Raw genomic sequence first — 18147 nt, 5'->3', positions numbered from 1 at the left:
CTCCAATTTTCAGTAAGATGCCGGGGACGTGCTATGGTTGGCCCTTACTTTTGCTTATAATAATAACTCGGCCTATACATAGGCATACAACATTGGGCATGCATTATTTTGCCGAGTCAGCAGCTGGCCGGGGGAAGATTATCTTATCTCTGTTGTTGCTGGCTCTGGTCCCCTTTTCCAATAGTGCTCATTGCATTCTGACTTCTGCCTTCTCCCTGGCATCAGCGACTGATACAGACCCTGGGCTATTCAAGACATGGCCCAAACTGGGCTCTGTAACTGCTGCCTGCATAACGTATGGAACCACAGATGTATCATAAGAATCATGTGTGAGCTGGTCATTTATCTGCTGGTGCATGGTCCCATCACTTGATAGGGGAATGGTTTCTTGGTCTGGGGCATTTGCCATTCTATATTGCTCATTCATGCAAATGACCACAGCGGCCTGTTTACCAGGTGAACTTGGGCATGTAAGGGATCTTTTAATGTCAGTTGTGGGAGAAGTGTCACCCTATTGCTTTTCAGCAGTGGAAGGAAAAATAAAATTATAATAACTTTCTGTTATTATCAGTTTATCTTTTCCTATTGCAGGTGTGGCATCTTTGCCAGGTTGGGGGGGGGCTGCTTTGCTGACAGAGCTGGGGAGGGGAGGAGTGGTTTGCACTCCCTAAAAAGTACATGAATGTTTGGTCGGCCCTCTGGGGCTGGCCAAACATTCATGCGCACTTAGCATGTTCTCCACCCAGGCTGCAATACACCCTGGGTAGAGAACATGCCCAGGCTCCCTATCCCCGTCTGAGCGCCGTGATTTGGCTCCCAGATCAATCACAATGCTGTAATGCAGCATTGTGATTGGCTCAGGGAGCTTCATCCTTGGAGCTTCTGGTGCCTTGTTCTGGCCAGCAGAGGAGAGACACAACGAGGGAAGACATGAGGGAGGACACATTGAGGAGGTAAGTTGGATAAAAAATGTTTTTTTATTTACACCTCGTCCCCATCCATCCGTCCGTCTCCATGCCCCCTGCCTGCCTCCACGCCCCACCACCACTGATCCGTGTCAGATGTCGCAGTTTAATGTGGGTATGCTCCCGCAACTTAGCTTTGCATTTCAAAGTACTTGCTACATTTGGCACGCACCCCGAACTTGTGTCCAAATTCATTTGAGATCCATCTTATATTGCTGATTCAGTTTGACTATTACAATTAAGATGCTACACTATTCCCTCTGTTTTCTCATTCTCCTTGCACCAGGGGATTTCTGCTCTTGGGGAATTGATGTTAGTTCTCCTCACACTTCTACAAATGTTTTTGATGGCCTTTTAAAGATTTTATCCAGCCATTGTTTTTGTGGCAGCCTCAAGTATTGGTGATTCAGTTGAATGTTTCATACTCCTTGCAGAGAAACTATAACTGGACCAATCGGTGACGGTTTGTTTAACCAGCTTCCCTACTCTTACTAGGGGATCCTTGTCTTCACTGGGGGTTTTCTCCTTTTCCTTGGTAGGGCATTGATACTGTATGACCCTTTGCCTTATTTGGTTGCAGGTGCTAAGGTCTTGATGATCTGCACTCTTTTGAGATATGCTTCTGTTCACTGCTTGCTTGCAATCTTCTAGGATTAAATTCATCACCTCACAAAACTCTAAAAAATGTATCAATGATCCTTGAGCAGGTTCTGATTTCACAAGAGGATTTACTACCCTTAAGGGATTCCATCACTGCAGACTCCATTAGTTGCAGTCAGTAGTCAATCGGTATTATGCTAGATGACATCTCATTAAGAATTCTTGTTTGGTCATCCAGCTTTAGGCTGTGAGCTGTTAGATTATTTTCCATAACGTCCAGAGTTCTACACATATAGTGCATGGCCACAATTTGTTCACCCAGATGAGAATCAAGGAGGAGCAGGGAGAGTGAATGAAGATCAAGAGCGCCGGGAACTCTGTAGTGCTGAATAATACGGGGTGAGCACTCCTTGATCGCAAGCCGCTCTCAGATCTAGTTGGGCCACTTCAATGACCAGGATCTCCAACCTGTGTGGCAGGACCTAGGTCTGCCACGTCTGCTCCTGCCCTTGTGCCTCATGACTTTGCGACTTTACTTTTAATCTAGCATTGCCCAGCCCTTACAACGAGGATCTTTCCCTCCTTCCCACCTTCTTTCAACCTCACAAAGAGAGGAGGGGGCACTGATCCCACCAATGCAGAGCCAATTGCGGGTGGGTGGACTGGCAGTGTGGGGTGGGAAATCAGAAAAATCAGGTGACTAATTGTCAGTATGGACCTCCTACCCACAGAGGCCTGCACTGGAGCAGTGTTGTGCTTTGCCTTCAACTGTGGCTTTCAGTAATGTAGAAGGGAGAGCTATAAATTGAGTGGGTTTGAGACCACCAGAACGCTCGAACAGACAGCTGCTGACCCACGGCAACTCGTCACTCACTCGCCACACTTTCCTCCGCTTCTGCCCTGTTTCTTCAGACCACTCGTGCTTGCACCATGGAGGTGAGCTCCGCCCACCAGAGTACTGCTTCCTGCTGGAATTCTATATTTTAATATTTAGACCCTGGGGTTAGGTTAGGTCCAGGTAGTCTTTATTTAAGATATATGGGGAGGGAGGAAATGCGTGGGGCCCCCTCACTGATCTATTAATGGGCACTGGGAATACCATCCTCCGGGGCTGAATTTTCAAAAATAGGTGAAAGGACATATGCCCCCCCCTTTCTTAGACTCAGTGAGTCCCCGTGGACCCCCCACCCCCCCCCCCGGTCTATTTCAAATTCAGAGAGGGGAGTGTGGTCCCAGGTACCCCATCCATGGGTGCCGGCTCTTACACTGTGTCCCATGGATCAAGTGCGCTCCCACCGGTAAGCTTAAGCTTGAAAATGCTACCACCAAGTCGAAGAACATTTTTGTTTCCCTGCCTACCCTCTACTATGCACTGCTTAAAGACAAATTATGTGATTTTATATGACATAACTTTTGTTATAAAACTTAGCAATATGATTATGTAAGTAATGCAATATAAAAGGCTAGAAGCCATGTATTGAGAAGGCCTGAGTTATAGGTGAGTGCCTAGTGAGCTGAAAAGAGCATGTATGTAGGTGCAATAGCTACAATCAGGGTTGGGTGAATGTTTAATTGTGCAGTGGAATTGAGGCACTCTGGCAACTCAGCATTACTCTGGTAGCTCGGCATTCTAGCCAAATTCCACCAATTGCCCTGTGGCGGAATCTTTTTCCTGGGAGGCTCCAGAAATGAGAGCTGACAAGAGTGAGTGAGATTTTGAATCCCCTATTATGATTTTCCAATGCCGGGGGCCACAGTTAGAGGGCTGCTTCTCAATTAGATTTGCCAGCGCTTGAGTAGATTTGCCAGTGCTCAAATAGATTTTCCACTTGAGCAGCCGCAAAATCAACTTGAATGACTGTTCGCTCTTGTGCACCATATGGTGTCATTTGCACTGATTTTTCATAGCTGCTCTACTAATAGCACTAGTATTCATTGCAGGCAACGTGCTGTGCATTGGCAGAACTCCACGGAATCTTATGGAGTTTTGTTGTATCTCTGGAATTACGTGAGGGAAACTTTGCGAGTTCCACCCACCCGTAGTTATAACTAGCAAAGGAGTTTAATACATTAGAAATGTGTTTTATAACTGTGAGATTTGTAATGTTTGTGTAGTTTAATGGTTTTGTTTATGCTAAAAATAAATAATATTTCCCTAACTATAACTGAGCTTTTACCTTTGTTTTTTCATTCAATTTTATTGGTTTTGCAAATTTGTACAACATATTTTCATAAAGTGAAGAATATGAAATGTATATTTGATGGTAAAACCATTGAGAATTATTACAATTTTAAAATGTAAGTGAAAGATATACACATATATTCACATATCTATAAAGCTATTCATATTAACTATGTTTATTTTTTGCAAAATATAAATACATATATAATAGTTTAGAACAGTCAGTCGGCCCATCTGTGGGCTGTTTCTCGATGGTTTGGACTCTGGTTGTGTAGCCCAATTGGGAAAGTGATTTCACTTGTATATTTTTAATGCATCGTGTAATGCAATAGTGTATTTTTAATATGTATTTGTGAAATTTTTGAGCATTTGATTTTTTTAAATATATTTTGTGGGTACCACAGTACTTCCTAGATACTATTGTGGTAGAACTGAGGTGGTTTCTGAGTGTTAAAAAGATTCTGATTGGCTGAAAAGACAGCCAATTATATGAGACAGGAGGCTTGCATTCCTTTCTTATCATTTGCAGTGAGAACCTGTAAGAGGAAGTTGTTCTTGAGCTTTTCCTGCAGTTGGTGAAGTAGCTGTTGCTACTTTGAACCACAATGGCTGATCAACATTTTCCTGCCCAGCAGGAGTAGTACGAATAACAGGAGCAAGGACTGGTGCAGGAAGAGGAGGCCAGGAGGAAGAACTTGAAAGAGTTGGTGCTGTGACAATTTTTGTCCCTGCCACCAGAGGTAAAAAATATTAATGATTCTCTCGTCCCCTGTAACCTGTGCCAGAAGGCAATTTCAAGAGACCTCAGGGTTGAGGAAACTTCTTGTATCCATCCACTACCAAAGGTTTGCCTGAGCTGAGAAAAGGTGGAAGCAGGAGTTGAAGGAGGCCACTGCAGGAACATCATAAACGGCTTCAAGGTCGGACTTGCAACCCCTTTGAGCATCGGTTGAGCTTCCACCCCCAACTACGCCATTGGTTGGCCTCTCTGTACCATCTCCTGGTACCACTGTCCCTGCACACCTCAGGAGACAGGATTGCCACACATGTGACTAGTATAGCAGTAGAGCCACCTTCCGCCTACTGTGCCATGCTGTTACAGTTTCCGGGGAGAAAGACCTCACCATCCATTGGCAACTAGTGATGGCTTACCAAATCACTACCCAACATCCCTATTTTTTTCCTCGCTTCCTTTCCTTGCTGCATCCTGTTGAACACAATATTTGTTCATTGGTCCTGTTAAAAATAAAATAAAGCTATAGAAAAAAATGAAAAAATATGAAAGAAGAAAAAGTTATTTTCAGAACTATCCACGTATTTCGAACAATAAATAGCTTGTGTTCATATTAACCATTTCTTTTGCAGCTCACAGCAACATACAAGTGAAGATTATATAGTCATGAAAGGTAAGTGAAAGGTAAATGAGAAATTTGCAGTTGAGTTGAGTGGTTTGGAGTATATTAAAGTGTTATAGACATGAGTGTTTTTAGATGTGTGATGTTTGATTGTGTATTGTTGAGTGAAGTCGTGTTCAGTGGAATTTGTTTCTAAAAAGTCTAAGGAAGGGTAAAACAACATGTAAAATGTTTGTAACCACACTCATGTCTACAAAATTATTGTGTTCCTGTTTTTAACACAGCTTATAAGAAATACACACATGTAATTATAAAAATGAGCGTATTTATAACACAGTAGTACAATGATATCAGAATGTATGTGGTACGCACAAATATAGGTTAATCTAACTTTACTTTTAAATGTTTATGGTGCATATCAACAAGGGCTTTATCTCTGCTTTTTTGGCTTTAAAAGCCAAAAAAGAAGAGATAAAACTAGCGCCCTATCAACAACAGGGTGCTAACATGCAAATTTGCATGTTAGCACCCTTTTACTCTACGCTTCCCCTTGCATCTCTAATGAGATGCAAAGGGGGCGTTCCAGAGTAAAATAATAGGAGAAATGTCGCTAAGCGACATTTCTCCTATTATCAAGAATGTCACTAACCCTGTTAGAGACAAAAAAAGCAGCGCTAACTGCGGTTAACGCTGCTTTTTTACATCTGGTATTTTTCAGACTTAGCCATGATATCCTATGGAAGGAGGATATCATGGCTAAGTTTGCCTGTCCCTATCAACAAGGTGACGTGAGATTATCGCTGGGTTTCCAGCGATAATCTCACGTTAGCCTGTTAGCGTGAGGATTTTTATCGCTATTGAGATAAGCGTTGCTAATAGCACGCTATCTCAGCGATAAAAATTCACGCTAGCCGGCGATAATTATCCTAGCGCTAAGTGCGCTTAGAGATAATTATCGCCGGTTGTTGTTGATATGCCCCTATGTTTCTTAAACACAAGTGATATGATTGTTATACAAGTATGTCATAATTTACAATCTTTTCAGCTCTAGATGATCACATTGTGGTAGTCATCATGAAACACTGGGGGAAAACAAATAAATTGGATTGTGAAAAAAAGCCGTAGATGCTGTGCATATCCAACTGTATACATATCTATCTAACTAATCTGATGTGTGGAAGAATGTACTGCTAAACATTGCCTATAATAGATTTCTTCAAATATCAACAACCATGTGAGGCCACATAATAACATATCTACTAAATTATGAAAGCCCAACTTTCTAATACCTTTGTAATTTTATTACAAAGGTGACATTATAACTCAGAATTTAGGATGTGAAATAACAGGTAACAGTTTTGCAAATTTTTCAGCAGCCTGCGCTTAAAAATCGTTACCAAAGGGAATGATGGACGGAGCGTTTGAGCAAATCAAACACCCACCCCAGTCAACTGATCTGTGTTTAAACCATCATCATTCTTTAGCTCACTCCACCACCCCAGTTCAGACATGGCTATATGCAAATCAGTCTGACCCTGTGCCTCATGTGAACAGTCCAGCCCGAACTGCCAAGCCATGTCTTCCCTGGACCGGAAACAAGCATCCTGGGACCGGTTTCGGGTTCATAACCCTCATCAGCCAGGCTATCTTGAATCCAGTGGCAAAGTGAGCAAGGGGCCCACATCTGGGCATACACTGCCAACTTAGGGCGAATAAAGAGATACCAAAGGGGATGATGGACGGAGCGTTTGAGCAAATCAAACACTCACCCCCAGTCAACTGATCTGGGTTTAATCCCTCATCATTCTTTAGCTCACTCCACCACCCCAGTTCAGACATGGCCATATGCAAATCAGTCTGAGCCTGTGCCTCATGGGAACAGTCCAGCCCGAACTTCCAAGCCATGTCTTCCCTGGACCGGAAACAAGCCTCCTGGGACCAGTTTCGAGTTCATAACCCTCAACAGCCAGGCTATCTTGAATCCAGTGGCAATGTGAGCAAGGGACCCACGTCTGGGCATACCCTGCCAACTTAGGGCGAACAAAGCGATACCAAAGGGGATGATGGCTGGAGCGTTTGAGCAAATCAAACACTCACCCCCAGTCAACTGATCTGGGTTTAATCCCTCATCATTCTTTAGCTCACTCCACCACCCCAGTTCAGACATGGCCATATACAAATCAGTCTGAACCTGTGCCTCATGGGAACAGTCCAGCCCGAACTGCCAAGCCATGTCTTCCCTGGACCGGAAACAAGCCTCCTGGGACCAGTTTCGGGTTCATAACCCTCAACAGCCAGGCTATCTTGAATCCAGTGGCAATGTGAGCAAGGGACCCACGTCTGGGCATACCCTGCCAACTTAGGGCGAACAAAGCGATACCAAAGGGGATGATGGATGGAGCGTTTGAGCAGTTGACTGGGGGTGAGTGTTTGATTCGCGATCTCAAAAGGAGAAGTCAAGCACCTTTACTGCTTGAGAATGCAGCTGGGAGGTATTTGGAGTAGGTTTTCTTCTCAGACTGGCCGTTTGAGTTGTTTTTCTTGTGCAGGAAGCCTTTTTTTAAATCTTTTTTTTCAAACCAGAAGGAAGTGCCCCAGAGACTCCAACTTCTTGTTCCTGTCCAGCAGGCTCCTCCCAGTTCTTTGTCCCTCTCCTGGTCACTCTTCCATGGGAATTGGAGCTGGAAGGATCTCTCTCCTTGTCTGTTGCATACATATATACCATTGGATTTAAGGACTTTGTTTTTGAGATATCACAAGTAAGCTGAAAAATTGGTTTATACAGGTGTTGTTTGATTGATTGTGGGCATGCACCTGATTTTACTTGTACATGTTTTCAATTTTTAAAATGTATTGTAGGGAGTGGCCAGCAGATTTAGTAGGGGCCTAGTTATTTGTTTGCATTTCATTTTTCTTCTTTTGTAAAGGAAACATGTTGCACAGTTAACCTGATTTTCTCACTGGTTTTTAATAAATTTGCAAGATAGATTTAATTCACTTAGTGGCCTAGTCTCCCAATGGACCTTCCAGACAGTATGCCCTGTACGATTCAAGGGTGCATGAAGCAACTGTTTCTGTGGTGTCTGTTGAATTGAAACATCATTTAGGCCATAGACGATATTGTATTAAAACTCAAAATGTGTTATTTTAATGGTATTTCGCTTTTTTTCCAGCAAACAAAGTATAGGTGGTGTAATGGCTTTGGAGGGAGTGTAGTGTTGTAAACATTTTTAGCCCTGTTCATTTTCTTTTTTGGCATTGCTGGTTTAATGCTGTGTTCTCTGTGTTACCATGCCTCTTTTGTCTGGCCAGTGTGTGTGTATATGTGTTTGCCATAGGCCACCATTTACCTTTGTTGTGCCCCATGCCATGTGGCAAGGGGCCATTTTCTAAAGTCAGTGTCCACCATAGGCCTGCATGTGTTCTTTGTATTCCATCCTCCTGCTTCTTGTTGTGACCATGTGGCTGGCTGCCATTTTGCGTAGCCAGCTAGTGTGCTTTTGACATAGGCCTGTATGTCTTCTCTGTTTGTCGCCATGCCTCCTTGCTGGTTGTTGTTGTTCTGACCATGTAGCTAGCAGCCATTTTGTGTAGCCAGCCAATGTGCTTTGCTGTCTTCATACCCCTGCATTTTTCCCTGTTTGTTCCCATGCCTATTTGCTGGTTGTTGTTGTTCTGACTATGTGGCTGGCCGCCATGTTGTGTAGCCAGCCAGTATCCTTTCCCCATAGGCCTGCATGTATTCTTTGTTTGTGGCTATGCTTTCTTGCTGGTTGTTGTTGTTCTGACCATATGGCTGGTGGCCATTTTGTGTAGCCAGCCAGTGTGCTTTCTCCATAGGCCTGCATGTCTTCTTTGTCTATGGCCATGCCTCCTTGCTCAGTGTTAGTTGTTGTTGATGACCATGTGGCTCTGGCTGGCAGCTATTTTGTGCGTTCAGCCAGTGTGGCCCTTTACCATAGGCTTGCATGGATGGTTGACAATGTTAGCAGTTTAATAAATTAACATGTTTGTGAATATTTTCCCATATCTTTAATTTTTTTATTGATTTTTCGAATTTTAGTTCCTTCAATTTGACATTTTTTATTTTTATTTTTATTTTTTTATTTCATTTTTTCTTTATCTTTTTAAAAAATATTTAAATTTTTTATTTAAATTTGTAGTTTACTTTTCAATGTTATATTTTTTAATGTTGATTTTTTTCTGTTTAATATGTTTTCTTCAAAAATTATTTATTTAATTTTTATAATTTTTCCTTTTCTCAAAAAATGTTTTTTTCCATTTTCCTAACATCTGGCATTAACCCCACGACTGAAATAGGTGCACTGCACAGCAGCATTCATTGTCTATGGATTATTCAATTGTCACCTGATTCTCCAGGAGGTAGAGCTTCTTTCCGAGCAATAAGTTGAGCCTCTTCTTTTAGAATCATTGGCTCCCAGATCTCCAGCAAGGAAATGGATGAGTACTACTAACAATCTTCTCCAAGCTCCACTTGTGATGATGATAATAGGGCCATGGAGTGGAGCCCGACAGAGACCAGTAGACAATAGAGGCAAAGGAAATGAAAAGTTCTAGCAAGACTTAGACTTATGGAAGGGGATGAAGAGGAGGAGGACAATGACGAGGTAGTCATGGTGGAAGGTGACTCAGTGGAATCTGACATTGCTATTCAACCAGCTCCAGGTGATGTGGCACAGGTAGCATGGTATTTCAAATGACTTGCCAGGCCTTAACACCCCCCTTTTATTACATTTCCGTTACCACTAAGGTAAGCCTTAAGTAACTTAAAGCACAGAGTGCCATGTATTTAAAAGGTAGGACATGCGTGTTTTATCTTTACATGTCCTGTTAGTGACAAACACCCAAATTCATTTTCACTACTGTAAGGCCTACCCCTCTCATAGGCTAACATTGGGATTTCCTAAATACACTTTTAAGCTTTAACTCCTGATCAGAGTGGAGTTGCTTTTTCATGTTTCATATCTTTGGAATGGTACTGATAAATCCCCTGTATAGGTGAAGTTGGATGTAACATTACTGTTTTAAAAACTGGACTTTTATAAAATTGACATATCTCTACATTAACTGCTCTGTGTGCCTGATAGTCTGTCTCCAATACATGTCTAGGGTGGGTGACAGCTACACTTTGTGCTTTCCCTCTGGTCAGCCACAACACAGGGAGAATAGATATGTCTGAGTACCCATCTTCATACATCTGCATTCTGATGGCCTTGCCTGGGTAGGATCAAAGGGAGGGCCTAACACTTCACTTGAATAGGCTGTGTCCTGTCCCCACAAAAAGGACTGATTATCCCCATAGAGGACCTGGCAGACATGACGTTGATAGAAAGGGATACTTGTGCACTCCAGAGATCTGTTTTGATGTCACCCCACATTAAAGATACTTTTGGGTATAAGTACTGGGTCTCTGACCCCCTAAAATCAGACACTACTGGACTTGTAACTAAGCTCCCCCAGAAGAGCCACTGTGCTTTTTAAAAGAATCAACTGGGCAGCTGGACTGGAAGTCCTGCTTTTCTGTTTGTTGCCCTGCTGCTCACTGATTCTGCTGAAAGAGAGCTGGACTCTGCCTTTACTCTAGGTGAGCTCCAAGGGCTTGTTGGGTTGCCTTCTACTGTTTCAGACTCAAGGATATCAACACCTCTACCCCTGCTCCTGTGCCTGGCTCACTGGAAGTGGCCCAGATACTTGCAACATAGATTACAGTGCAACTCCTGTCTGCGTGTAGCGGAACTTGTGCATCGACCCGGTTGCAGGAGTACAATCAGCTTTTTTTGCATCGGAACCAGTGCTTTGCCTCCAGATATCGACACAACGGACAACGTATTGCTAACTCTGCAGCTTGGTAGGATCGACACATCCCCTCAACTGCATGGCAAAATCTCGCACAGCGCTTGATACCTCTTGACTCCAGCACCTGTCTTCGGAACTTACGCATCTCGTTCACTACGTGGAGAAGATCGATGTATCCTGCACCTGCGGGCCTCGACACCTGTTTGCAACCAGAAAAGGTACTTTGTTGACTATTGTCGGCCTGGGTCCTGTAGCTGACAAATGATTAACTTTGACTTTACCCCAGTCCAGCGTGACTTAAAGTAACCTTTTTAGCACTACTTGCTTCTAAGTGCTTTACTGCATATATTCCTTTGAAATTCAGTATTTCAAATTCTAAACATTTGATTTTTGTTGTTGTGGTCTTGCTTTGTTCAGAATATAATATTCTATTTTACTAAACCTGTGAGGAGTCTTAGTGTGGTGTGTTCATTGTGCTGGTGTGTGTATGTGTGTTGCACAAATGTATTACACATTGCCTCTTTAGATAAACCTGACTGTTCTGTGCCAAGCTCCTAGAGGGGGAGCATTGGTTATCTTTTAGCATGTATCTAGCTTACCCTGACTAGAGTAGTGGTTCCTGCCTGGCCTGGGTGCATACCTCAGCCAACCAGGAATCCCATTTCTAACAATATGTAATCCTTTCATATATGGACATAGGGTTGAAAGTTTTAAAGTTACAATTTTCATTTAAAAAAGTAAACATTTTGGGGATACATGTTGGGATTTTTGAGTGGTAAGAGTTTTTAGGATTCACTAATAGATTGTTTTAGGGTGATTTTAGGGTTCAGGGTTGGGTAGTTTTTAGGGACATTAAGTGGTTGTAGGTTTCAGCGATGGATACATTTAAGAGGAAGTAGGGGGTTTAGGGTACAGGGCAGTGGGAGATTTTAGGGATTATTGATAGTTAGTATTTAGGGGTAGTAAGGGGTCTTTAGGTATCATGGATGTATAGACTTTAGGGTTATTAAAACGTTTTTAGGATTCTGAAAGTGGTAGTCTTTTGAGGTAGTTAGAGGCTTTTAATAATAAGGGATGGGTAAAGGCTAGTGCTAGAAAGGGTGCAGGGATGGGTAATGTAATTATATCTACACTATCAGCGTAAAATGGCACAATGCAACTATAGCCCTGATATACTTACCATGATGTAATGACCTCCCAACGTAAGAAAAATACAGGCTTAAATGTGTCTGTGGAAATTGCCTGAAAACCTGCTTCACAGAAAATTTCCCTCTTGCTCAGACCCTGATTTATAACTAATGAATGGAACATCTTTCAAGAACACCATCCCTGCTGTATATATCATGAAATAACTCTCCTTATGGTGAAACTCACTCTTGGTTGTGTGGTTCTAGGTAGTCTCCATTCCATTTAATGTTTACTTTCGAAGACAATGTACAAATGGAAGGGATTTCTCATTTTCCAATTTACTTCACCATTATGATTGTGTAACGTGAGGCCAGTTCCCCTACATAACCTGCCTGCATACATCTTTATCTATTTAGTACATTCTGCCGTCCCCTTGTATATAATAGATCCAAACAAGGAATAGCAGAGCACTCCTCAAATGTATCCAATATTAGTTGTGCTAGTCTAGGTCAATTAGTGCAATTAATTATATATTTCAAATGAACAGAACATTTTTCATTAAGCCATATAAAAAATTCCGTCAGCGCTTCAAATTTTTAAATCTTTTTGATAACAGTTACAGCATTGTTTGCTTCTTTGTAATACTGGGATCAAGTAAAATGTCATTCATCTCAACATTTGAAGCGTTGATGGAATTTTGTATATGGCTGAATGAAAAATGTTCTGTTCATTCATTTGAAATATATAAATAATTGATCTAATTTACCTAGACCAGCACAACTAATATCCGATTCATGTGAGGCGTTCTCCGCTATTCCTTGTTTTGTTCGTGCCTGGCCTGTGACCACGTTTCTTTGGTCCAGATACACACATCAAGGCAACCATTGCCAGACTGGGAACCGAAAGCAGGATTGACAATTATGTTGGACCTGCCCAGGGGGCTGGGGGGGGATATGAGGTAAGGGGGCACACTGGTGAAGTGTGAAGCACTTTTGTTACTGGGGGCCGATATTGTAGAACCGGCAACACCGCTGCATAACCGGCCCCACCATTCCAACCTCCCGGGAAACGCCTGATGCCCAATAGGACCAGTCCGGCCCTGATGGCAACAGGTGTGTTGGTGTTCAGATCACCGCTGTTGTGTTACTTATCTTATACTGCCCTAAAGATAGGGATGTGCGACTGCTCTACCTCTGTTGCCTCTTTGTTTAGGATATAATAGAACAAGTAGGAGATATCAGAAAATTAAATAAGAATACTTTGATGTTTAGTGGTCATAATGTTTAGTGAAGGTTAGCAAATCTAGGGCTATATGTAGGTAAAACGTTTTTTGCGATTCTCAAATTGTGATTTTTAGGGAGTCGTAATTAGAGAATCGCAAAACGCAATGTAGGTAGGATTTGCAAAATATTCTGCGAATCCTACATATTCCTTATTTGCGAATCGCAAATTGAGATTCACAAATAAGGAATACCTTCCCATTCATTCCTATGGGCTAGAAGGCCCATAGGAATGAATGGGAAGACATTCTCAATTTGCGATTCCCAATTAGAGAATCTCAAATTGAGAATGCAATTGCAAGGTTGCAAGGGTGTCAATAGGACCACCTGTTGCACCCCTGAAATAAGCATGTGTGCACATGTGGCGCACATGCATGCGCTAAGGGCATGTATGTGCGCCACATGGCACTTTGAAAAGTGCAAAAAAGTGAATTTTTCAAAGAAATCACAAATTACCACCAACCTGAAGTTGGTGGTAATTTATGATTCCTTAAGCCAAAATCGCACAACTTGGGGGCTTCCTACAATGGATTTAAGGAATCGTAATTTGGGATTCCTGAAATGCATTTGCAAAATAGGGAATCACAAATTTTGCGATTCCTTATTTTGCGAGTAGGTTTTTGTCTGCTACATAGCACAATGCCTAAATTGCGATCACAAACGCTGAAAATCTGCGAATTTCAGTGTTTGCGAACGCAATTTGGCGTCCTACATCCTTTCCTTAGTCTATGATGTGTAGCACTCAAATATTATAAAAATGATCGACTTCGTATTATTCAGTGAATTTCGTTTTTTTTAATGCTAAAACCTAATTGCGTGCCTTTTGCACAAGACTTTTGATCGTTCCATCCAATCTCGATTCCTTTCACTAGTACAATGGACATTGAGTTAATTCCGAATTAAAGCGACGCTTTATGCACACACTATTGCCTAACAGTGTTTTGTATTTATTGTATTGGTCTGTGGCGAATGATATTCAGTTTCCTTTTAGAAAACTAACCACTTGGTCATTTGAAAGACAAAAATAAGGATAATAGTTCTAGGTGGGTAAACATATATTAAAACTTTCGCGTCTATTTAGAAATCCCAAGTGCGCTGCAATCACTCCTCAACATAAATGTTCTTAAAGGTCAAATGAAAAGCTGTTGTCATTCTGTTATCATCCACATCTACCGTATTTTTTTCCAGAGATGTCTCTTCCACTGAAAGGTTGATTATATATATATCCCCCCAAAAATCTCGATATAGTCCTCAGTATAAGATTCGGCTATCTTCAATCTGAGTGTAGTGCTGTCAGCGACGTGCTATTTAACAGGCCGCAGCTCTCTGCAGGCAACGATCAGCTCACAGATACGGCAACTCGCACAGACAAAATGGCAACCTTTTCCATCCTCTGTAGAGCAATCAATGGCAGGCGCTCCTTCCGGTTATTATTCAAAAGCGGCGCGGGGTCTGTCTGTGTGATCCATGAAGCAGCCGGCAGCTGTGAAACAGCGTCATGGGGCTGCAGCAGCACAGCCGGCAGACAATGGCGCCGTTTCATCATGACATATTAACGGCCGCAGCCAGCCACGCTTGGTAGTAGTTTATCTGGGGGGATTTCTTCCCTTTATTCGAACCCCGGGGGTCACGGCTGCTAAGTGAGCTTTTGTTAGGCAGATACACCCGTAGTAGGAGAATTCCTCGCTCTGCCTTTATTCTCTTTTTATTGTGCAAAATGGCATACGGCTCTTGCGATAAGTCAACAGATGCGGATGCTGCTAGAGAGCATGTGGTCGAGGAGGGCGCACTGGCACCATACCCGCAATGCTGAAGTGATTTTGTATAACAACTCGCGTTTACATCACTTGCACTGCAACACCATTGGTGTGGAAAAATATATTATAAAAGAGTGAGGCAATTTTGCACTGTGCTTTGTGACAACCGACGGTTGCAAAAATGACAATTTTGCGCATACGAACCAGTAGAAAAAAATGACACTTTGCACGGAAGCCGATATAATATCAGTGCTGTAGCATGGGTGCAATGGGCTCTAATTCAAGAAATGAAATTGTGAACCCAATGCTCTGGATTGGTAGTAAAGAATACAGCCACTATATGGGGTGCAGAGACGCTTAATACCACTGGTACCCGGTCCCAGTGCGCCTACTGCACTATAGATAGGCACAACTGTGTATAATGGAACTTGGGGCATATTATCAAGCCAGGCGATAAAATGATCGCCGCTTTAGCGGCAGAAAACTGCCGCTAAAACGGCGATAATGGGCTTGACAATATGTCGCAGAGAATTCCAATAAAAGCCCATGACACCAGAACATGGGCTTCAATTGGAATTCCATAGAACATATTATCAAGCCCATTATCTAAAGCGGCGATCATTTTATCGCCTGGCTTGATAATATGCCCCTTGTTTCGCCAGCAGATGCAAATGACAGATCGAATGGGCCCAGCCCTGGTACGAAGCACTGCTGGCCGTGTCTGGTGAATACATAACAGTTTTAAAATTGGACATAGTGACCCTATTCTATTAAGTGACAGTGTAATATTTTATCTGATAGAATAGTATTGCAAAGCCTTACATGTTTCTCTTTATATTTCAGTACCCAAGTGTTGCTTACATTCACATAGTTTGCATAAAATAAAAACAACTATTGCAGTATAGCCTTACAAAGCAAACTCAATGAAAGTGCAGAAAAGTAATAAAAAAGTAAATAAAATGTAATAAAAGTAAGGACCTGATACAATAAAGTCTATATCACCAACAATACCAAAAGTGGAATTGGAGGTTTGGACATGGAAAAGGGAATAACAATTCAATCAAAAGTCCATGGTGCTACGAATGACCCTATCTCTGCTAGACCTTAAAGGAGATCAAGTTCTACATTTACCATGCACTTGTAAGATCATGCCGACACACAAATGTGAACCATACAATCGAGCAAACAAAAAAAAACTAGTGCAACATGCAATATAATCTACATCGTAAGAATATAAGCAGGAACAACAAAACTGTCAAATCACTCTAAAAACGAATATGATAGAATACTGTTTTTATTGTTAGCAAAGCTAGTACAAAAAGCTACACAGAACATATGCAGCAAAAAAAGAGGCAGAGCAAAAATAATAGACCGACAAACTCTCTAACTGGAAAAAACTCTCGTATCACAATTGATGCACAAGAAACCACAGAAGAGCAGCAAAAGTTTGGAGAACATGTCACTAATACATGTACAGGTAAGGATAGGTAGGGAATCTAATTGCTCCGAGAGATGTACAGGGCATATTGGGATTCATTCAAATTCTCCATTCCAATCACATTAGGTTCATCACCCCTACAATTGCCTTATTCAACATGTGGCTCAAATGTTGCAGACGTTAGGGTTCTGAAGAAACAACTCCAAGAATCATGGCAGGGGAAAGATTCCCCAATTTGTGGCATGGTGCTAAGTTCATACCACTGTTTAAACAAAAGAGATAGGACCATCTCCAGTAATTATCATCCCATCAGTTTAATTGATAACATTCAGAAAGTGTTCCGCCACTAAGTCTTAGATAAACTGCTTAACTGGATCACAGATCAGATCCTTTCTCTTTCTGAGGCAGGATACTTCCCTAAGGTGAGTACGATTAATCATATCTCTCACTTTAACTTTATTGCATGGAAGTATCTTAGGCTTTCCAAGGACCACTTATATATGGCCTTCTTGGATTTGGTCGCAGAATTTTATTTAGTTCCAAGACAATGGCTGTGGCCCATCCTCGCATCAATGGAAGTCAATCCTGCATTGCTATATATTCTCATTTGACTCTATGAGGAAAACGTTACCCAAGTGAGTTGGGGCGGGGGATGAACTCATAGATCGCATACCTGTTGACCCTGAGTTGTATCAAGGCTGTGTGTTGGCCCGATCCTGTTTTCACTCTATTTAAACAATATTATCAAACACATTTGTGCTCTTGTTCTCGATTCTCCCAAACTGGGTGGCTCTCCCGTCCCCACTCTGCTATACGCAGATGATGCTCTTTTGATCTCTCGCACCCCGGCTGGATTGCAAAATCTGCTTAATAATTTTGCTGATTGAAGGTCTGGTAGTAAACATCTTAAAGACCAAGATTATGGCGTTTAATCCCCCCAGGTCACATAGAGGAGGGTTTCAAATGAAGAGGTTGAACTTGCAAGTAGTTGATGATTTTGATAACCTGGGTGTCAGAATAGATAAATCATCCTGTAACAGGAGAGCCTGAAAAGGAAACTGAGTCTATTACAAAGAGCTTCCTCGGTCATCAAGAGATATAAGGCCACCACCCCCACATCTGTTTCCCTGGCGATTGAGATATATTGCACAAAGACACAAACAATAGCCCTTTATGGGACAGAATATGGGGGATAGGGAACATCACTGGCTGACCTATAAAGAAACATGTTCTAAGATTCTTATTTAGCCTGCCACAGAGTACTCTCATGATTTTCTCTTATTTTTGATAAAGGACTCAAAAGGATTGGAGATTACGCTATCTTAAAACCTTTCCTCTTTTGGGTAAGATTTTGTAGTCAACCACTGAGTTATCTCACTATAGGTCCGGCCACAGAAGAAATTATGAACCTGGGAGAAGTACATGTAATTCCTTTGTTCTTCTCACACATTAAATCATATTTGAATGATCTAGGATTGGGAATTTATTGTAGCGAGCCTACATCAATCAATAAAAGTACTAAAGTAATTGTAAAAGAGGCATTCTAGAATCATAAGATAATTTTTTTTATCATAGCAGTGCTAAACCATGGGATTTGAAGGATGTGGTCTTGCACCAAAAATATG

The sequence above is a fragment of the Triturus cristatus genome, chromosome 8, assembly GCF_964204655.1.
Source record: "Triturus cristatus chromosome 8, aTriCri1.1, whole genome shotgun sequence".
Classification (NCBI taxonomy): domain Eukaryota; kingdom Metazoa; phylum Chordata; class Amphibia; order Caudata; family Salamandridae; genus Triturus; species Triturus cristatus.
Note: the sequence above shows the minus strand (reverse complement) of the source record.